Source organism: Rousettus aegyptiacus, unplaced genomic scaffold (genome assembly GCF_014176215.1).
Source record: "Rousettus aegyptiacus isolate mRouAeg1 unplaced genomic scaffold, mRouAeg1.p scaffold_m13_p_1, whole genome shotgun sequence".
Classification (NCBI taxonomy): domain Eukaryota; kingdom Metazoa; phylum Chordata; class Mammalia; order Chiroptera; family Pteropodidae; genus Rousettus; species Rousettus aegyptiacus.
Window position 1 is genome coordinate 155,756,596 of NW_023416284.1, and position 16,780 is coordinate 155,773,375.

A 16,780-nucleotide genomic window follows, 5' to 3' on the forward strand; every position below is an offset into this window, starting at 1 on the left:
TGAGGTGTTTTTGTTGTAACAGTCATTAAAACAATGTATCAAAATAACTTGAACATGGACCTGAGAGACTCAGTATCACTAAATGCTGAACAAAGATTTTCAAAAATAAGGAAGCCAGTTCTAACACATTGCTTTCATAATTATTAATAATTTTATTAGTGACCATAAAAGGTTTTATGTCATTAATAAAAGTAAGTTAAGATATTTTTAAAAATCACAAACTTTTAGATTATTTTGTTCTAATGTCCTTTTGGCTTGTTATAATCTACACGGAATCTGCTTGGTTTGCTCAGGCTGCTTAATGACATACTGATCTGTGGCCATAAACGACCCTTAACCTTATACAGTCATAAAGTGTCTGCTTCTGATCATAAGACTGTAGCTGAGACAAGCTGGAAGAATTGCTATTAATCCCATTGCCACTTCTTAAAGGACAAAATGAAGCACATGTTCTAAAAGATAATTAGTCGAGTTGTAGAGATATTTACATAGAGAAATCTTTTCCAGTAGCCAAAACTTCTTTCACTTTGGGCAAGCTCTAGAATATCTGTTCTGTGGTATAGTAAGTCCTCACTTAGTGGTCATTGATAGGTTCTATGACTTTAAGGGAAATGACATAACGAAACCAGTTTTATAATGGGCTGATTGATACAAACGAAAGTTAAATTCCTGTGGCATCTCTTTAATGTTAAAAAGAAATGGTGCTGAATGAAATGACGTTATTTGAAGACCTTCCATTTTCCTTTAGTTTAAGGGAATTAAAAGGAGAGGGGGAACTAGAGTATTCTTATTCTGTTGTAAACATTAACTGAACACAGAATATTTGCTTAGCACTGTGCTTATCACTGTGAGAAGAAGAGACAGTATATGTAGTTCCTGATCCATCCTCTTAGCAAGTTTAGAAACTCTATAGGTGAAAAATAAGCTGTCTAGGCAAAGATTAGGGAATGTTTAATGACTAAATTGGTCAGTGATGCTCATTGTCGATTTAAGCGGTTGTAGGAAGAGACAGCTGTGCTTATGGGAGAAGAATTTAGAACTTGGTTGTTGTCTAAAAGAATGGTTGTCGATGCACAGGGAGAGCAGGAGAAGGGAGTTAGGGATGGGGCGTCTCTCCAAGTGAGGTGGAGTGAAGAAGCACACATACACACTCAAAAACACATTTGTGGAAATAGGAGAGGGTGTGCAGATGACCGTGACTAGAGAGGGGCTCAGATGGACAGTAAGGCCAATACATGCGGAGAGGCGAGAGGTGAGCAGTAGTCAGTGGAACAGAGACTTCAGCACAGAGCAAAGCATCACAAGCAGAACCATTCCTCTGTAAAGGTGGGATCACAGATATCCTGTTTTTCAGGAACAGGGCACAGAGAAGAATCTGGTCAGAGATGGCTCATGAAGGGAGATGTGGTCCAGGTCACATAGAGCTGTGTTGCTTCTTTATAGAATTGATACTTTGTTCCAAATGTAATAGAAAGTCATTGGAAAGTTTAGAAGAATTGTAAAATGATAACGTTTTAAAAAGATTCTGGCTTCAGAGTGAAGAATAAATTGGGTTTGAGGGGTGAGTAGGAAAATAGAAGCAGAAAAATGGATTAGGAGGCAATTGCAGTACAGTTGGTTATCTCCCGCTGAAAGTTCGCCTTATGCCACTTTGATTTTATGACCTACAAACCGAAAGAAATCTGAAGATTTTTACTTTTAAGAAAAGAAATGAAAGGGAAAATACCATTTAATTTTGGTTTTGCAGCAAGCTGTTACAGAAGCAGCGGCACCCCAGCAGGGAGAGTGGCCCTGCCAAGCTCCTTCCCTGGGAACTACACTCAGTATCCCAGAATCAAGTTGCCATAGCCTTGAACTCAGTCTGTGAGCATCCGTGCTTTATCTCAATTTATTTTGTGCATTCGTTAGCAAGATGTTTCCTAATGTAATTGCTTTACTGTATGCCATTTCAGTTTACAAAAATTTTCATAGGAAACCGGTAAACTAGAGCAGAGATGACACTGGTTTGCACTACGGGTGTGCATATAGTGGAGGTGGTTCTGTTTCCCGTGCTATTACTCCCTGGAGTTTGGGTTTAAAAGGTGTTGGGAGTGCCAGCAGGATATCTTGCCAATTTGTAGCCTTTCCTGTTCAGAGGCCCCAGGTTGTTCTAACTGTGTGTACCAACTGTAGTCTTTTTTTTTTTTTTTTTTTTTTTCCAAGCAACATAAGATTAACCTCTGTTCAGTTTGATCCCTCTTATGTTTTACTTGTCTGGGATGGTTTTGTTTGTTCGGTTTTAATTGTCTGGTTCCAGAGACACTATGTAAAAAAGTCACCGACTGAAAAATATGAAGACATTTTTTGAATAGGTGTTCGTAGCTGTTATTTTACTGATTGTCAGAATTAACTTATTGAATGAATTGAAATATCCTCTACTAATTTTTTGAAATTTGCTGTTTCTAAGTCTTTGCTCAACTTATGTGCAACAGTTTGCTTCCATCATTATTTGAAACAAATAGGAACTCCCACCCTTCCCGTCTCACTGATAACAGAAGTCTTACTGGTCAACTTTCAGTCTGAGAGGAAGTTATAAGAATTTTTTGGTAATTCTCCTTAGTTCTTATCCTTACTTTCTAAAATTGTTTTTGGATGACTGTCATTTGCTTTCTCAATTAATTCCTATGTATTTACACATATTTATCTCCTACTTTTAATTCTTGTTTTTAATTCTCTTCTGCTGTCAGTTCCACTTCCTATACCTTTAATGGGAAAGGCCCCGGGATCATGGCTTGAGGTACAATGGCTGTTTTATTTTGATTGTGACTGGCCTTTTCTTTGTTTTTAGTTAGAGTACACTGATAAAATAACTACTTCAACAAAGATTTGCTTTGTCAACTTTATGCTGAGTGACTTCCCTGTCCCTCCCTACTTTCATTTGGTTATTTCAGAGCCTTGAAGTATTTCCTCCACTTACATTCTACTATTGATCATAAAACTAGTAATATTTCTGTTGGAGGTAATAAAATATCATTTTTTTCAAATATTTATGAGAAAATCTCAAGTATGTATCTTTAAAATAGGTTTGTTTTATGTATGGGCTTTCCCACCATGCAACACTTATCAGTGGATAAAAGAAATTTAAGGAACAGTAATATTTACTAAATTTAAAATATTTTCAAATTAGATAATGTGAGCAATCACAGATACTTGTTCTAGGAGTACTTCAATGTTTATAAACAATTTGAGAAAAGTAATTTAAAATTGGACTTTATGTTTTATGTTTAGAGCATTCATCAACTTTGTAATGTCTCATTTCAGTTCTTTGCAAGGAATTTAACTTTTTCCCCTGTTTAAATCTTCCTGAATGAGATTTAAGTTTTAGATCTTAAGACTTTAACATTTTCTTCAGGAGTAAACTATTATGGAAAATAAAAATTGGTTCATAAGGTAATACCAGGATATTTTTTCAATGTTTTCTCACTGCATAGATATTATTTTTTCTATGGCAAAAATGTAATTATGCCTCATAAAAAATTCCACTCTCTAAATGACATCTCCAATCACCAGAAAAAAGTATTCCTGCATTGTATTTTGCAAAAATAGCACATTTTACATAATAAGATAGAACCATCACCATCTTGTAGACTATCATTAATAATATACTTAATAAGATGCTATGGTAGATTCTACCTGAAAACAAATTAAACAATTGTTTTACCAAAGTACCTAATCTCTAAAGGCTTTTACAAATTTCAACATGATATGCAAACACTTGTTTCTCAAGCCACCTTGATAACTTTATGAAGGAAAAATGTCAAAATTCAATGACTTTGTTTTATGTAAAATTCAGTTTATGGTAAGAAGAATGGAAATGGGTGCATTACTCAAATGTTTCCTTTGAATAAGATTGAAAAACTAGAAGGGAAGTCATTCATCTTTCCTTGATTAGCAGGTTTACTTTGGGGTGAGAAAAAGGAAGAAACGTGTCATTTTCCTAGTAGAAGGACCACTTTATAGAGTACTTTATTTTAAAGGAAAAGAAAAGCTTTCTATATATTTCCTGTTCATCATTACGTCAGCAACCCCCACCCCAGGAATTCTTAACTTGGTAGTCTTATCAGTTCATCCATTGTTTTCAGAGAGTTATATAAATGCCCTGAAATCTTACGCGAAATCCATTTTCTTGTGAGTAATATTTATTGAGTTTTCAGTTCATTACTCAAAAAAGGTTTATAGCCACTAACCAAAAGATTTTCTTGTCTTGAGAGCTACAGAAAATCAAATTCTGGTGATTATTTGGTTTTCACGATAACCAAGGTGTGGCTAGAGCTCTGAATATTTAGTCTCTTTAGTATATAGAGGAAGATACAAAAATTTAAAGATTGAAGTAGTGAATGAAATATGACCAGGATGAGTGTAAATTTAGAGCCCAAGTGGTGATTTATTTGGATTTATGTCCTAACTTCACTGCTGGAAAGGACCTTGGAGGTCATCTATTTCAAGGTACATATCACTGTATCAAAGCTACTTTCTTTGCAGTAATACACTTACGAGAACAGAGATGACCAGTAAGAAATATTAATATCGGTTAATATATTTTATTGTCTGTGGTAACCCAAACTTTTTTTAGGGGGAAGGTGCATAATAGTGACCTTTCGTGCCTTGTAAAATTAATTAATTAATTAATTAGTTAATTGATTAATTTTCTATAGTGCTTTGTGGATATATCTCCAATGTAATGCTTCAAAGTTAGTGTGCCCTATTATCAATATTAATTGAAAATATTCATCAGTCAGTGCTGATCCGTTTTGAGATTTTACATATTTCATCTTTAAAATGTGTTTTCACACAGATAGGTGTTGCCAAACACTGATATCAACCTACTAACGTACATCATTCATCATTTGGAAGTCCTTTATAGTAGGAGTCTCCAACTCCAGGGCTGCAGACCAGTATTGGTCTATGGCCTCTTAGGAACCAGGCATCACAGTAGGAGGTGAGCCAGGTGGGCTAGCAAAGCTTTGTTGGTATTTGCAGCCCCTCCCCAGTTAGCCTCACAGTCTCAGCTCCACCTCAATCATCAGGCATTAGATTCTCATAGGGACACCAGCCCCTGGTGCCAGAAGGTTGGGGACCGCTGCTTTATAGGATTCGTTAGATTTTCTCTAAAAGGATATTTGCCTTTTAGAATGCCATTACGTTGCAAATGAATTACTTTCAACTGAAGGTTAAGTGGAAGCTCCTCAATTGCACTATTAAATGAATTTTTAAAAACATCTTTATTGAAATGTATTTCACATCATATAGTTTATCTATGTAAACTGTGTAAATAAATGTTATTTAGTATATTCAAAAGGTTATGAAACCATTACCACTAATTTTAGAACTTTTTAGTTCCCTCTTAAAGAAACTCCATGCCCTTTAGCATTCACTTCCCCCTCCCCACCTTCATCCTAAGGAACTGCTGATCTGCTTTCTGTCTGTATAGATTTGCTTATTCTGGACATTTCACATAAATAGAATTATGTAATATATAGTCCTTTGTTACTAACTTAAATGGATTTTGAAATATGAAATTTCCATTGTACTGCATCATGGCCTAAAATTGCTGTTGGAATGGTAGTTTGAGCTTAGAAAATATATTTGCTACAAATTTGTGTGCGAATGGAGATCTTGCTTCTTATTTTAATTTTTGACAGTGCGGGAAGTTTACAAAGCACCTTGACCTTGACCTTATTTGTGATTCAAAAATTATATTAGTTGTCAAAATGATTTTATTACATTATAACTTTTGCATCTAAGTTCCATAATTCCTGTAATTTTAGGTCAAATTTATTAATAAACAATATGGTTCTTATCCTTCAAAAGAATTTCAACCTGACCCTGAGCTCAAAAAATTGCAAGTAAATTTTATCACTGCTAGCCCATAAAACTACTGTGTGGTAATGCAAGTCAAAATATTTAGCTTCCATTTCTGAAAAAATTCACAGAGCTAATCATAGTTCAGTTTCTGAGGGCAAGTAAATTTCACTGGTGACACTACTGGTTCAATAACATGATTTCAATATTTTTCACAGAATACCTGCTGGTGAATAATACAGTGAATAATCATAGCCTTTAAATACTTTAAATTTTCGCTAGCTTTGCAAATTTGTCAAACTAAGCCTTTTTCTGTTCTACACGTATATTTACCACAATCCGTTGTAACACATCTTAGTAGATTCTACTTCAGATTGTACTGAATTTGTGTTTTCTCGACTTCTTAAAAAATACCCTTTCCTGTAGTTATTCCATACAGACTGTACATAGACTAATTTTTCTATCATTTCAAGCCTAGTATTGACTTCTCAAAAGAAAAGAAAGAAGAAAAGAAACAGCAATTAAGCAGCAGTGTCTGTACATCTATCGACCCATAAAGAGCCAAGGAAAATGATTTGAAATCATTTTCAATCAACTGTTGATGTTGCTTCCAATTTCTCCACCTCTCTGTCAGCAGTGTTCTCACCAGAAGGCTAATAGACAACTCTTGCAAAAACTAGACTGTCAGGTGAATAGAGAAAACAAATACTAGCTACAAGGGAACATGGGGCCACACAGGCTTTTTATCTTTATTTATTTTCTCTAGAAACATATCATTGACATAGGCAATATAATATAATTTAATAAACTTACAATTGATAAATAGCTTTTATTGCTTCTCTAACAAATATGGCATTAAAAACTTGGTGCAGCCTCATTTTGGTTTTTTACATTTTATTCAGAAATTCTGCTATGAAATTCTGCTATTTTAAATTTTCTGATTTTTATGACCATTGCTTTCCTATGAGTTGGGACTATTTCGATGAGTGCTTATGCTGGTAATGTTGACATATATTCTTTTAACATAGCTATAGTGTCAAAACATAACAAATAAAATGCTTTGCCATCTAGTTCAGTAACAAAATAATCCACACTCCACTGCGTCTTCAAAACATGACATTTGAAGTCATTTTATCTCCTTTTGATATATGCATTGGTAATAAAAAAAAAAGTGTCACAGTATGACAACGTGCATGACACTTGAAATGCTGTCAAATTATAGAACTATCACTGATTCACAGTACACTGTGCAGCAGTGAGAATCAATAAAATGTCACCTATGATCTCTTATCACAGAAACTCAACTCTGCCATTGTTGAACAAAAGCAACCACAGACAATGCATAAATGATGAGCCCAGCTTTGTTCCAATAAAGCTTTATTTGTGAACACTGAAATTTGAATTCAGCATAATTTTCATATGTCATGAAGAATCATGCTTCTTTTGATTTTCCTTTTCAATAATTTCTAAAAGTGGAAATCACTCTAAGCTTATGGACTGTATATAATAGTTAACAGGCCAGATATGATCTCTGGGGCAAGTGGTTTCCTGAACTTTGTCCTATATTACTGATTTTTCCCTTTATTGGGTTGTTCTCATCAGCTGCTATTGCTATTAAAAAAAAAAAAAAAAGCAACACAATAAAGATAAAAAGCCTGTGTGGCCCCATGTTCCCTTGTAGCTAGTATTTGTTTTCTCTATTCACCTGACAGTCTAGTTTTTGCAAGAGTTGTCTATACTCCCTGTCTCTTATTTCCCTTATTTTCATTGTCTTTTGAATACACTTTAGTCAAGCTTTGCTTCTACCTCTCTACAGTGACTCCTCTTGTAAAGGTCACCATTGGCTTTCACATTGTTTAATCTGATGGTCATTTTTTTTTCTCTTATATTACTTGATTTCTCAGTATTTAATACAATAGACCACTCCTTCCATTTGAAAGATTTTCTTCACCTTGCTTAAGGACACCTGTAGTCCTCTGATTTCTTCCATACTGGATATTTCTTTTATGATTCTTTGTTAATTCCTCCCCTTGTGAGTTAAAAGTCCTCTTTGTTTATGCTCACTGCTCTTTTCATCTTATCCAATTTCTGGCAAATATTCTCTATATGCCATTGATTCTCTAATTTATATCTCCACCATAGGCTGTTCCATTGAACTCCAGACTGGTTTGTCCTTCTGTGTGATACATCTCCGCTTGATTGTGTAACAGACATCTCAATTTTAACATATCAAAATTTCAGCTCTTTCAGACCCCTCTATACCTGCTTCGCCCATAGTTCTCCCCATCTCAGTTGAGGGCCATTCCATTTTTCCAGTTGCTTAGACAAAAACCGTGGAATCTGCTTGACCTTTCTTTCTCTCACACTACATTTCTACATTTCATTCAGTATCATTAACTGTACCTTTATAATTTACCTAAAATCCAGCCTCTTCTCTCCATTTCCACTGCTACCAGTAGGAACCAAGCCACTATCATTTCTGATTGGGAATCCAGCAGTAATATCCTAACTATTCCCCCAGCTTTTGCCCTGGTGCTTCTGTAGAATGATTTCAGTGAAGCCAGAGGGATCATTTAAAAATTTAAGATTTGAAGTGTTTCTTTTTTACAATAGATCCTCAGATAAAGGTCAAAGATTCGTAGTAGCCTGAGGCCATACTCGATCCTTGACCCTCTGCTCCTTTGCTGTTCCTTCCTGATTGTCTGCCTCTCCCATTACTCCCGCTGTGGCTCACCCAGATCCGGCTTCCTGGGACTCTTTGTTGTTCCTCATTCACATCAGAGCCTTACTCAGTTATGACCTTTGCAGTAGCTCTTTACTCTCTCTGGGTGCTCTCTTCCTCCTAGTCTTTACGTGGCTAACTCCTATCTGCTTCCAGGCCTTGCTCAAATGTCAGCTTCTCCGGGTGGCCCTGTGGAGAAATGCTACCAGCCCTCCCTCATCCCCGCACCTGCTTTTTTCATTCTTTCTTAATCCTCTTCATTTTTCCATAGCCTTATTATCTTCCACTAATGTTACATTTTATTTATTTATTTTTTATTTATTTTTATTGTCTTTCTCTTTCTGTGAGAGTGTAAACTGTGAAGACAAGAATTTTGGTCTGTTTTGTTTATTGATGAAGCCTGAGTGGTTGACACATAGTAGGTCCTCAGCAGATATGTGTTTTAAATACAGTCCGAAATATGATTTTGAAAAATCATTTTTCTGGATCTAGATTTTAAAGAAGGAAGAGATTTTATATTATCACTATTTTCTAGATCTGCACTCTCTAATAGCCATATGGTGCTATTTAAATATAAATTTAATTAAAATTAAATTAAAGACTTATTTCTCAGTCTCAGTAGCAACTTTCAAATACTCATGTATCCACTGGCTACTGTGCTTGACAGCCCAGGTATAGAACTTTTCCATCATCACAGAAAATCCTATTGAGCTGTACTGTTCCGAGCTCTTCGAGTCAGGTAGATTTCCCAAGGTCACACAGGTCATTAGTCCAGAAGTGGGATTTAATCTGGGAGAGCCAAATGATATATGAAGATTATGAATCAGTGCTTCTCAAATTAAGGCCCTGGGGATCTTGTTAACTTTGCCATTCCTGATTCAGTAGTTCTGGGATGAGGCCCAAGTTCCGCATTTCTACCAAGCTCAAGGTGATGCCAGTGCTGCTCGTCTAGGGCAGCACACTTTGAATAGTAAGGCTGGAGAGCACTCAGCAAATGCTAAGGAATACTTCCATTTGATGTTATTTTAGTAGGACATTTATTCATCGTTATCACAAAGCGGTAATTTTATAACATTTTCTAAATAGAACTAGCTGGTATCTTTAATACTGGTCTCATACTCAGCTACATATATTAAAATGTGTTCCCTCTTTTCAGATGAAAGCTTCATAAATAATACATAGTCAAGCAGAAGAAAGCAAGAAACGGAGAGGCTGTACAACATTCATTTTAAGAATGTTCCCGACATAGGATACTTTGAGATGCTTTATGTTTCTAGTGATGTGTCAGTGTAATATAATGTCTACTCAGCTGATTCCTAGGGTGAAATAATCGATTATGTTAGCTCATTCTGGTTTATGTAATGAAAGTTTAGAATAATGGGAGGAGGAGAAGCTTTTCTGGGTCAAATTGGCTTTGTCATTGTTCAGAATTTGCATTAGGTCTTGGAAAGTATAAAGTTAACTTTTGAATGATAAGATTACATTCAGGATTTCTATTCCAAAACTTTGTGAATAATATTTATTCAGCAAGCTATAATATACTTTGATATTAAATTCTAACTTTAAAGTACTTGAAAGTTTAATAAGTTTATTATTACTTACTAGCTAAGAAAGCTGACCAACCTCTTTTACCTGAAATGAGTTTCTGTGATGACATCATAGTTAGATATTGGAAAAAGACATTGCTGCGAAGAATTCTAAATTCTCCAATTTAACAGAATACTTGTCTATTTTATAGGCTGAAAAAACAGTATCATTGATTCTGCCTACACTATGATTATTTTTGAATTCACAGAACATTATAAAATGTTAAATATTATACAACAATGACTTAAAAATGAAAAATGTACATGAAATCATATGAACTTTCTTTTTCTCTGTACTGCTAGGCCAGTTATTCCGAAAGCTGACTTAACATCAGAAATGCATGAGGTGCCTATTAAAAATAGATTCCTGGGCCCTGCCTTAAGAAATTCTAATTCAGTAATTCTGGGATGGGGTCCAGGAATTTGTATTTTTAACAAGCATCGGGTTTTCTGGTTAAATGAATTAATAGAAATAGAATAACAAAGGGGAGGTAGTAAGCACTAATAAATATTAAGTCTTCTCTCCCTCTGTACTATTATTATTAAAATTGTCATTAGCCCATTTATTGATGAAAAGGCTGAGGAAACATGAGAGAACAAGATTACTTTCTAATTGAACGAATGTTCACTGAGTGCTTTCTAGATGCTCCATGCAGTATTCCAGGTCCTGGAGATAAAGGTGAACATAACATGTTTTTAAATCAAGGAGTTACAGGCTAGACAGGTCGGTATATAAGTAAAAGTACTTGTCTTGCTGTGTAGTAGGTGCTGGAGTAAAGGTGCATGCAGGTGCTGGGAGGAAGGGTAGGTATGTGTTTGACAAGGAGGGTTTTGTGAGGAATAGTATGGTCTCAGGTGAAATTAGAGAGTAAGTAGAAATTAGCCAGGTATAGAAGGAACTGAGTAAGGAGTGTTCCTGGCCTGAGAAAACCACAGCTGAATGAATATAACTCTTTCATTGAATTGAAGTGGCTCAATTAAAGCAGGAGATACTCTGGAAAAGTGAGTAGGAACCACTCACAAAATGCCCTGGAATCCAGGGGAAGGAATTTGGGCCATGAGAAGTCCTTGAAAGTTATTGAAACAACAGTGTTTTGCATTTTAGAAGAGAAATCATTCTCTTCGGAGTGTGGAAAAAGAATTGGAGAAAGGGAGGGTGTCATGGTAGGAGAAGGAGAGGAAATGCAAAGATAGAAGAAAAGGTAATTTTTAAGTGTTAGCCTGAAATCTTCACAACCAAACCTGACAAGGCTATGACTGTTTTAATCAGGGTGGGCTAGGTTATGCTGCAGCAACAAACAACCCCAAATCTCAGTGGCTTTAGAGGACAGAGATTTATTTCTTGCTTGTACTGCATGCATCATGGTTCCATTGCTGCTGTTGGTGGTGGTGGTGGTGGTGGTAGTGAGTTTGGGGAGCGGTTCTGTCATCACTCTCACTCCCGGGGACCTAGATGACAGAGCAGCCATTATACCCAAGGGAAAAGAGAGAGAGAGAGCACTTTAGAAAGTGTGGCACTGACGTCTCACTGCTTGGCCTAGAAGGACACACATCACTTCTGTTCCCATCATTGGCCAAAAACAGTCACATGACTTCATTCACTCACAGGTGCACCAGAAGTGCCATCTTATGACATGTCCAACTATTTCTGTAATTTGCAGATAAGAAAACGGCAGCTCAGAGATGAATGGTATAACAATACTACTAAAAATAAATTGTAGTTATTGAGTACTCACTATGTAAAAAAAAAACGTTAGCCTAAAGCAAAATATATAAGGCAGGGGGGTATGTGAGTGTGTGTATGTGTGTGTGTCTGTGTGTGTGTAATAAATGTGTGTAGGTTTCTCTTTATTATGGAAAATTTAAATATATAAAAAGTGGACAGATCAATGTAATCCCCATGTACCCATCACCCAACTAAAACAACTAGTGGCTCATGACCAGTTTTGTTCCATCTCTATTCCCACTCACTTCCCCTCCCTTTATTATTTGGAAACAAATTCCTGACATAATTTTATCTACAAATATTTCAATATGTATCTTTATAAAGTAAGGACTCTTTAACATAACCATGATGTATTATTATATCAAAACAATTTCTTAATGTTATAAGTCTAATCAGTGCTCAAATTTCCAGTTGCCTCATAAGTGCAATAATTCATAAACTTGTAAGTGAAATAATTAAGATTGTCCAACTTCTGACTCCAAATCTCCAATTCTGATGTGGTTGCATTTGCTGCTTCAAGTATGGATAAAAAAGTTATTTACTAGCATGACTTTATAAAGGTGGCAGGACACTTTTAAATATGTCTTGAAACTAATGTATCCTCAGGTCCTCGGTGTGTTCTTCAGTGCTAGTAATCCTACAGTGGGCAGTTGTATGGCATTATATTTCCAGTTATGCTTTTTATCTTATTAGGAGTAAGAATACTTGAAAATTTACACCTGTTACTTGACTCTGAATTCATAGCTCTCTGACTGTTGGCAGCCTCGGGGATATGGAGCTCACTATCTGAAAGAGATAGTAGTGATACAGTTAAGGATATTGTATAAGAATTTTTGATGATCTAAGAATATACAATATAATTTGTAAATCCAGGCTGCCAGTATTAGGCAAAAGTGGGATATTAGGAACTCAGATATTACCTCAGGAAAACTTATATTTCTATTAAGAAAGAATTAAACAAGATTATTGCTAGTTCTTAATTGTATGTATAACCCTGAATAGGGAGATAGTTGTTATATGTACCTTCACCTTCTTGACCCATATGTGTGTGTGTGTGTGTGTGTGTGTGTATATATACACATATATATTTAAAATTAGTATACTTTTATTGCCTTTCTCTAAACTCTTACAAATTTCATTTTGTAAGATATTATACATATAAAGAAATGTTTATAACATATGGTTGCAGTTTAAAAAACAATAGTAAATTCATGCTCACATACTCACCACTATGCATAAGAAATAGAACCACAACAGTATTTTTGTTCCATTCAGTTCATTGTGGTGCCCCTCAAAAACACAGTATGAGCTCTTTGCTCGAGAGGTAATCAATATTCTGTATTTTACTGAATCATTTATTAATATCATTTCACCACAGATGTACACATCCCTAAACGGTATTGTTTATTTTGCCTGATTTTACTTTTATATAATGGAAAACATACATTCTATATTTTTATGCCATGCTTTTTAAATTCAGAGTTGAATTTCTGAGATTCATCCATATTGAAGTGTGTGACAGCAGTTTGCTCATTCTCATCGCAATTTATAGTTCATTTTATGACTATACACCCTGATTTACTTTGATATTATACTAGTGATAAGCGTTTGAATTGTTTCTGTTGCTGGTTGTTGTTTCTATTAGTCAGTACACGTGTACAGGAATCTCTCCAGGGCTTATATCTGGGAAAGGTAAATTGATGCTTCATAAGAATGTGCATCTTTAGCTTGGTTTGGTATTGCCAAATTGTATTCCAAATTGGTTGTGCCAGTTTACACTTGCTCTCAAAGCTGATGAAATTTCCTGTTACAGTACTTTGTAGTGTCATAGTGTCTTTTGCCAGTCTGATTGGTGGGTATGATATATGCATTTCCCTCACTTATAGTGAGGTTTAACAATGTTTTTTGGATGGTTCATTTATGTTTCCTTTGAAGTGCTTTTTCAAGTCTATAATGCATTTTTCCAATTCTCTTGGGTTGTCTCTTCCATATAAATTTACAGAAATTCTATTTTTATACTAATAGACTACTATAGAATATAAATCCTTTATTAGTTATGTGTGTTGCAAATATCTTCTCTCAGTTTGCAGTTTTCTTTTTGTATAATTTTTTTATGACGTTCTTTTTATGAAGAGTTTTAATTCTCTTTAATCCATTGCCCTCAGCATTCTACTGATGCTTTCTTAAGGATAATAACAGAGGTAGTTCCAGGTTTTTGTGAAATCCGAAACATATACAATGTGATTGTACTCTTTAAGAAAGAACACTAACTTGCGAATATAAAATTAGACACAAAAGAAAAGAAAAAAAAATAAAACAAATTAGAATTTTAAAAAGCTAACAAATTCAAAATCACACAATTTTAAAATATATTTGTATTAACTGACATATCTTCACATAATTTTTTTCACTGCATACAGTTTGATTACTTTTGTATGGCAAAATTTGCAATTTAATTTTGGAAGATAGACTATAAATATGATCCATATTTTCCTCAAGTATTTAATTGTAAAATTTTTTAGTATTGATAGTTGGAATGCATAAAACATATACCTTCTCATGCGGACTTGTCATCTGTAGTATTATAAATTTGTATCCTACAGACACAAACATCCTGATAAATTCTATTTTAAATCATTTCTATCAAAAAAGAAGAAAAATTATAGTGCATTTTTAATTGTTAAACTGATTGAAGAGAACTTTTGTTTGACTTAGGCATAGAGAGAAAAATCCCTGTTTAAAATGCTTTATGTTCGATTATTAGAATGACTTTCCTACAGATAAATTTATGTTTCTTTGTATGTCAAACTTTGTTTTTCTTCCACTATACACATATTTTCCGCTCTGGGCTCTGTAGGACTTGATCATGTGATAAGTCCTTGTAGCTTAATGTCATGACTTCAGTTGAGCCTGTACAGATATTCCTGGAAGTTATTTCTACCCTGGCGCCCTACCAGTTAGTTAACTATATTCAGAAGTGTCTGAAAATCCCATGGACATATCCCAAAAACTGAGACTTATTATATCTCTCACACAAGTTCTCCTTAGGTAAATTCGAAAAATGTTCACTTGTAGCTGTAATTATGGCAACAGACGCAGTGATGGAGGGGAAGTCAGAGTAGAAAGTGACAGTGGTGTTAACCAATTGCAGTTAAAATATCTTATTTCTGTAAAAACATACAACCATATGCATACTCTCCTAGGTCTTTGGAGGAAGCTTATGCAAGTGAGAGACCCTGACGTTAGTATCAGGAATGCTCTCTCCTATCTGCTCACCCTCTCTACCCTGAATGCTGCTGTCCTTGCTCTTTACATTCTCTTCACCTTTGGTTTTATTGCTGTCTCGATGGCTTCTCTTTGTCCTATCTTCTCAGTTAATGCATTTCAGACATTCCTGTGACCTCAGTGACTCCATCACTTCAGCTGTGTCCTCATGCAGGGATGACTCCAGAATTTCCACGTTTTACCCTGATCTGTCTTGCAAGGTCCAGAGCCCCTTTTCTGATTGTGGATTGGGGGCATCTCCTAAGAGACATTCCTCCTCACTTGTCTCAAATTAAATGTGCCTAGAAGGAAAGTTTTATATTTTCTCCAGAACATTCACCACTTCATCTTCCTGTATTCCTTTCTCAGTTACCGTCATCTCCATCCTCCTACTTTCTTAGTCTCAAATCTTGGTCATCTCTGGCAGATACCTCATTTTTCCATAGTTCACTTACTCCATTTTGCTCCTCCATTAACAACACTATATGTGTTATTCACATCTGCCTTTTTTCCTTCAACTCCTTTCTCCTGTTTCAGACTCATTAACAGATACAAACTGCCATGGGATGGACAAGGGGAAGTGAAGACTAATTCAGCTAAAGTTTTCTTAGTAAATCCATAAGCTTGCCTAGATTATTATTTTGGCCAACATCTCAAAATTCAGAAATCCCTAAATACCAGTTTCCTATACACATTATTTTTATATTAGTTATAGTCCTTATCAAATATATAATGATTATCTGTCAATGTAAGATTATAAGCACCTAGAAGATTATAAGCTTATAGTCGGTGAGGAGTCAATATTCCCACTTTGGTCAAGAACAGTGCCTTACTATAATAAGCACTGAATAAATACATGTTTAATTGAGTCTTGCAAAAGTGCCTTTTGCTGCCACTTTTTGTTTTCAAGTGTAAATAAGTATGTTTATACCTTTACATATGGTCTAAAACCTGTAGTTGATAATAACAATATTTGATATCAAACAACTTCTTGTCTCAAGGTGACTTACACCCTCTAATGAGGATACAAGGAAAAACATACTGCATATTTGTGAGAACAGGCAGGACCTGCTGGCTCCGGTTAGCTCTGGTTTTAAGTCTCCTAGTCAAGTCCTGAGAGTGGTTCGTTGGTCTGAGGATATTGTATTGTCAATTTTCTCTTGTACGAGCACCATTCCATTTTTAACCTGCTCGTGACATCAGTGGCTAACCGCAGGTGCATGGGGCTGTTGGCCCTTGGAGCTGGCAGGGATTCATTGCTTCCTCAGCTGACATGCCCAGATCTCTCATCTGGTTTCACTGGATGCCTTCTGCCTTGTGAATACCATTTCTTTTAGTAAAACAGCAAATGCAAATGGTCTTTTCTTTTTTCTTTTCCCAAGTTTTAAAATGGTAGTTCAAACTCACTGATATGGTTAGTATGACATTATAGAAAGAACACTGTACTTAGCCGGAGTCTAAAGTATAACTACGGGCAGAGCAGGTAACCTGGCTGTGTGCCACATTTGCCAAATATTCAAAATGGAGGTGAGCCCTGCAGGGCTGCTCTGCAGGTCAGATGAAATGATAAAGACTTCTTTGCAAATTATGGAGCAGGATTTCTTAAAATTGAGAAATATTCAGAACACCCTTAAAGAAAAA

At 35.4% G+C, this 16,780-nt stretch overlaps 1 protein-coding gene across 1 annotated transcript in view; it reads left to right on the forward strand.

The window, feature by feature from the left end:
• RNF217 (ring finger protein 217) overlaps positions 1-16,780 on the forward strand; it is a 110,009-nt gene that overhangs the window by 12,709 nt on the left and 80,520 nt on the right. The gene's annotated exons all lie outside the window — the stretch shown is intronic.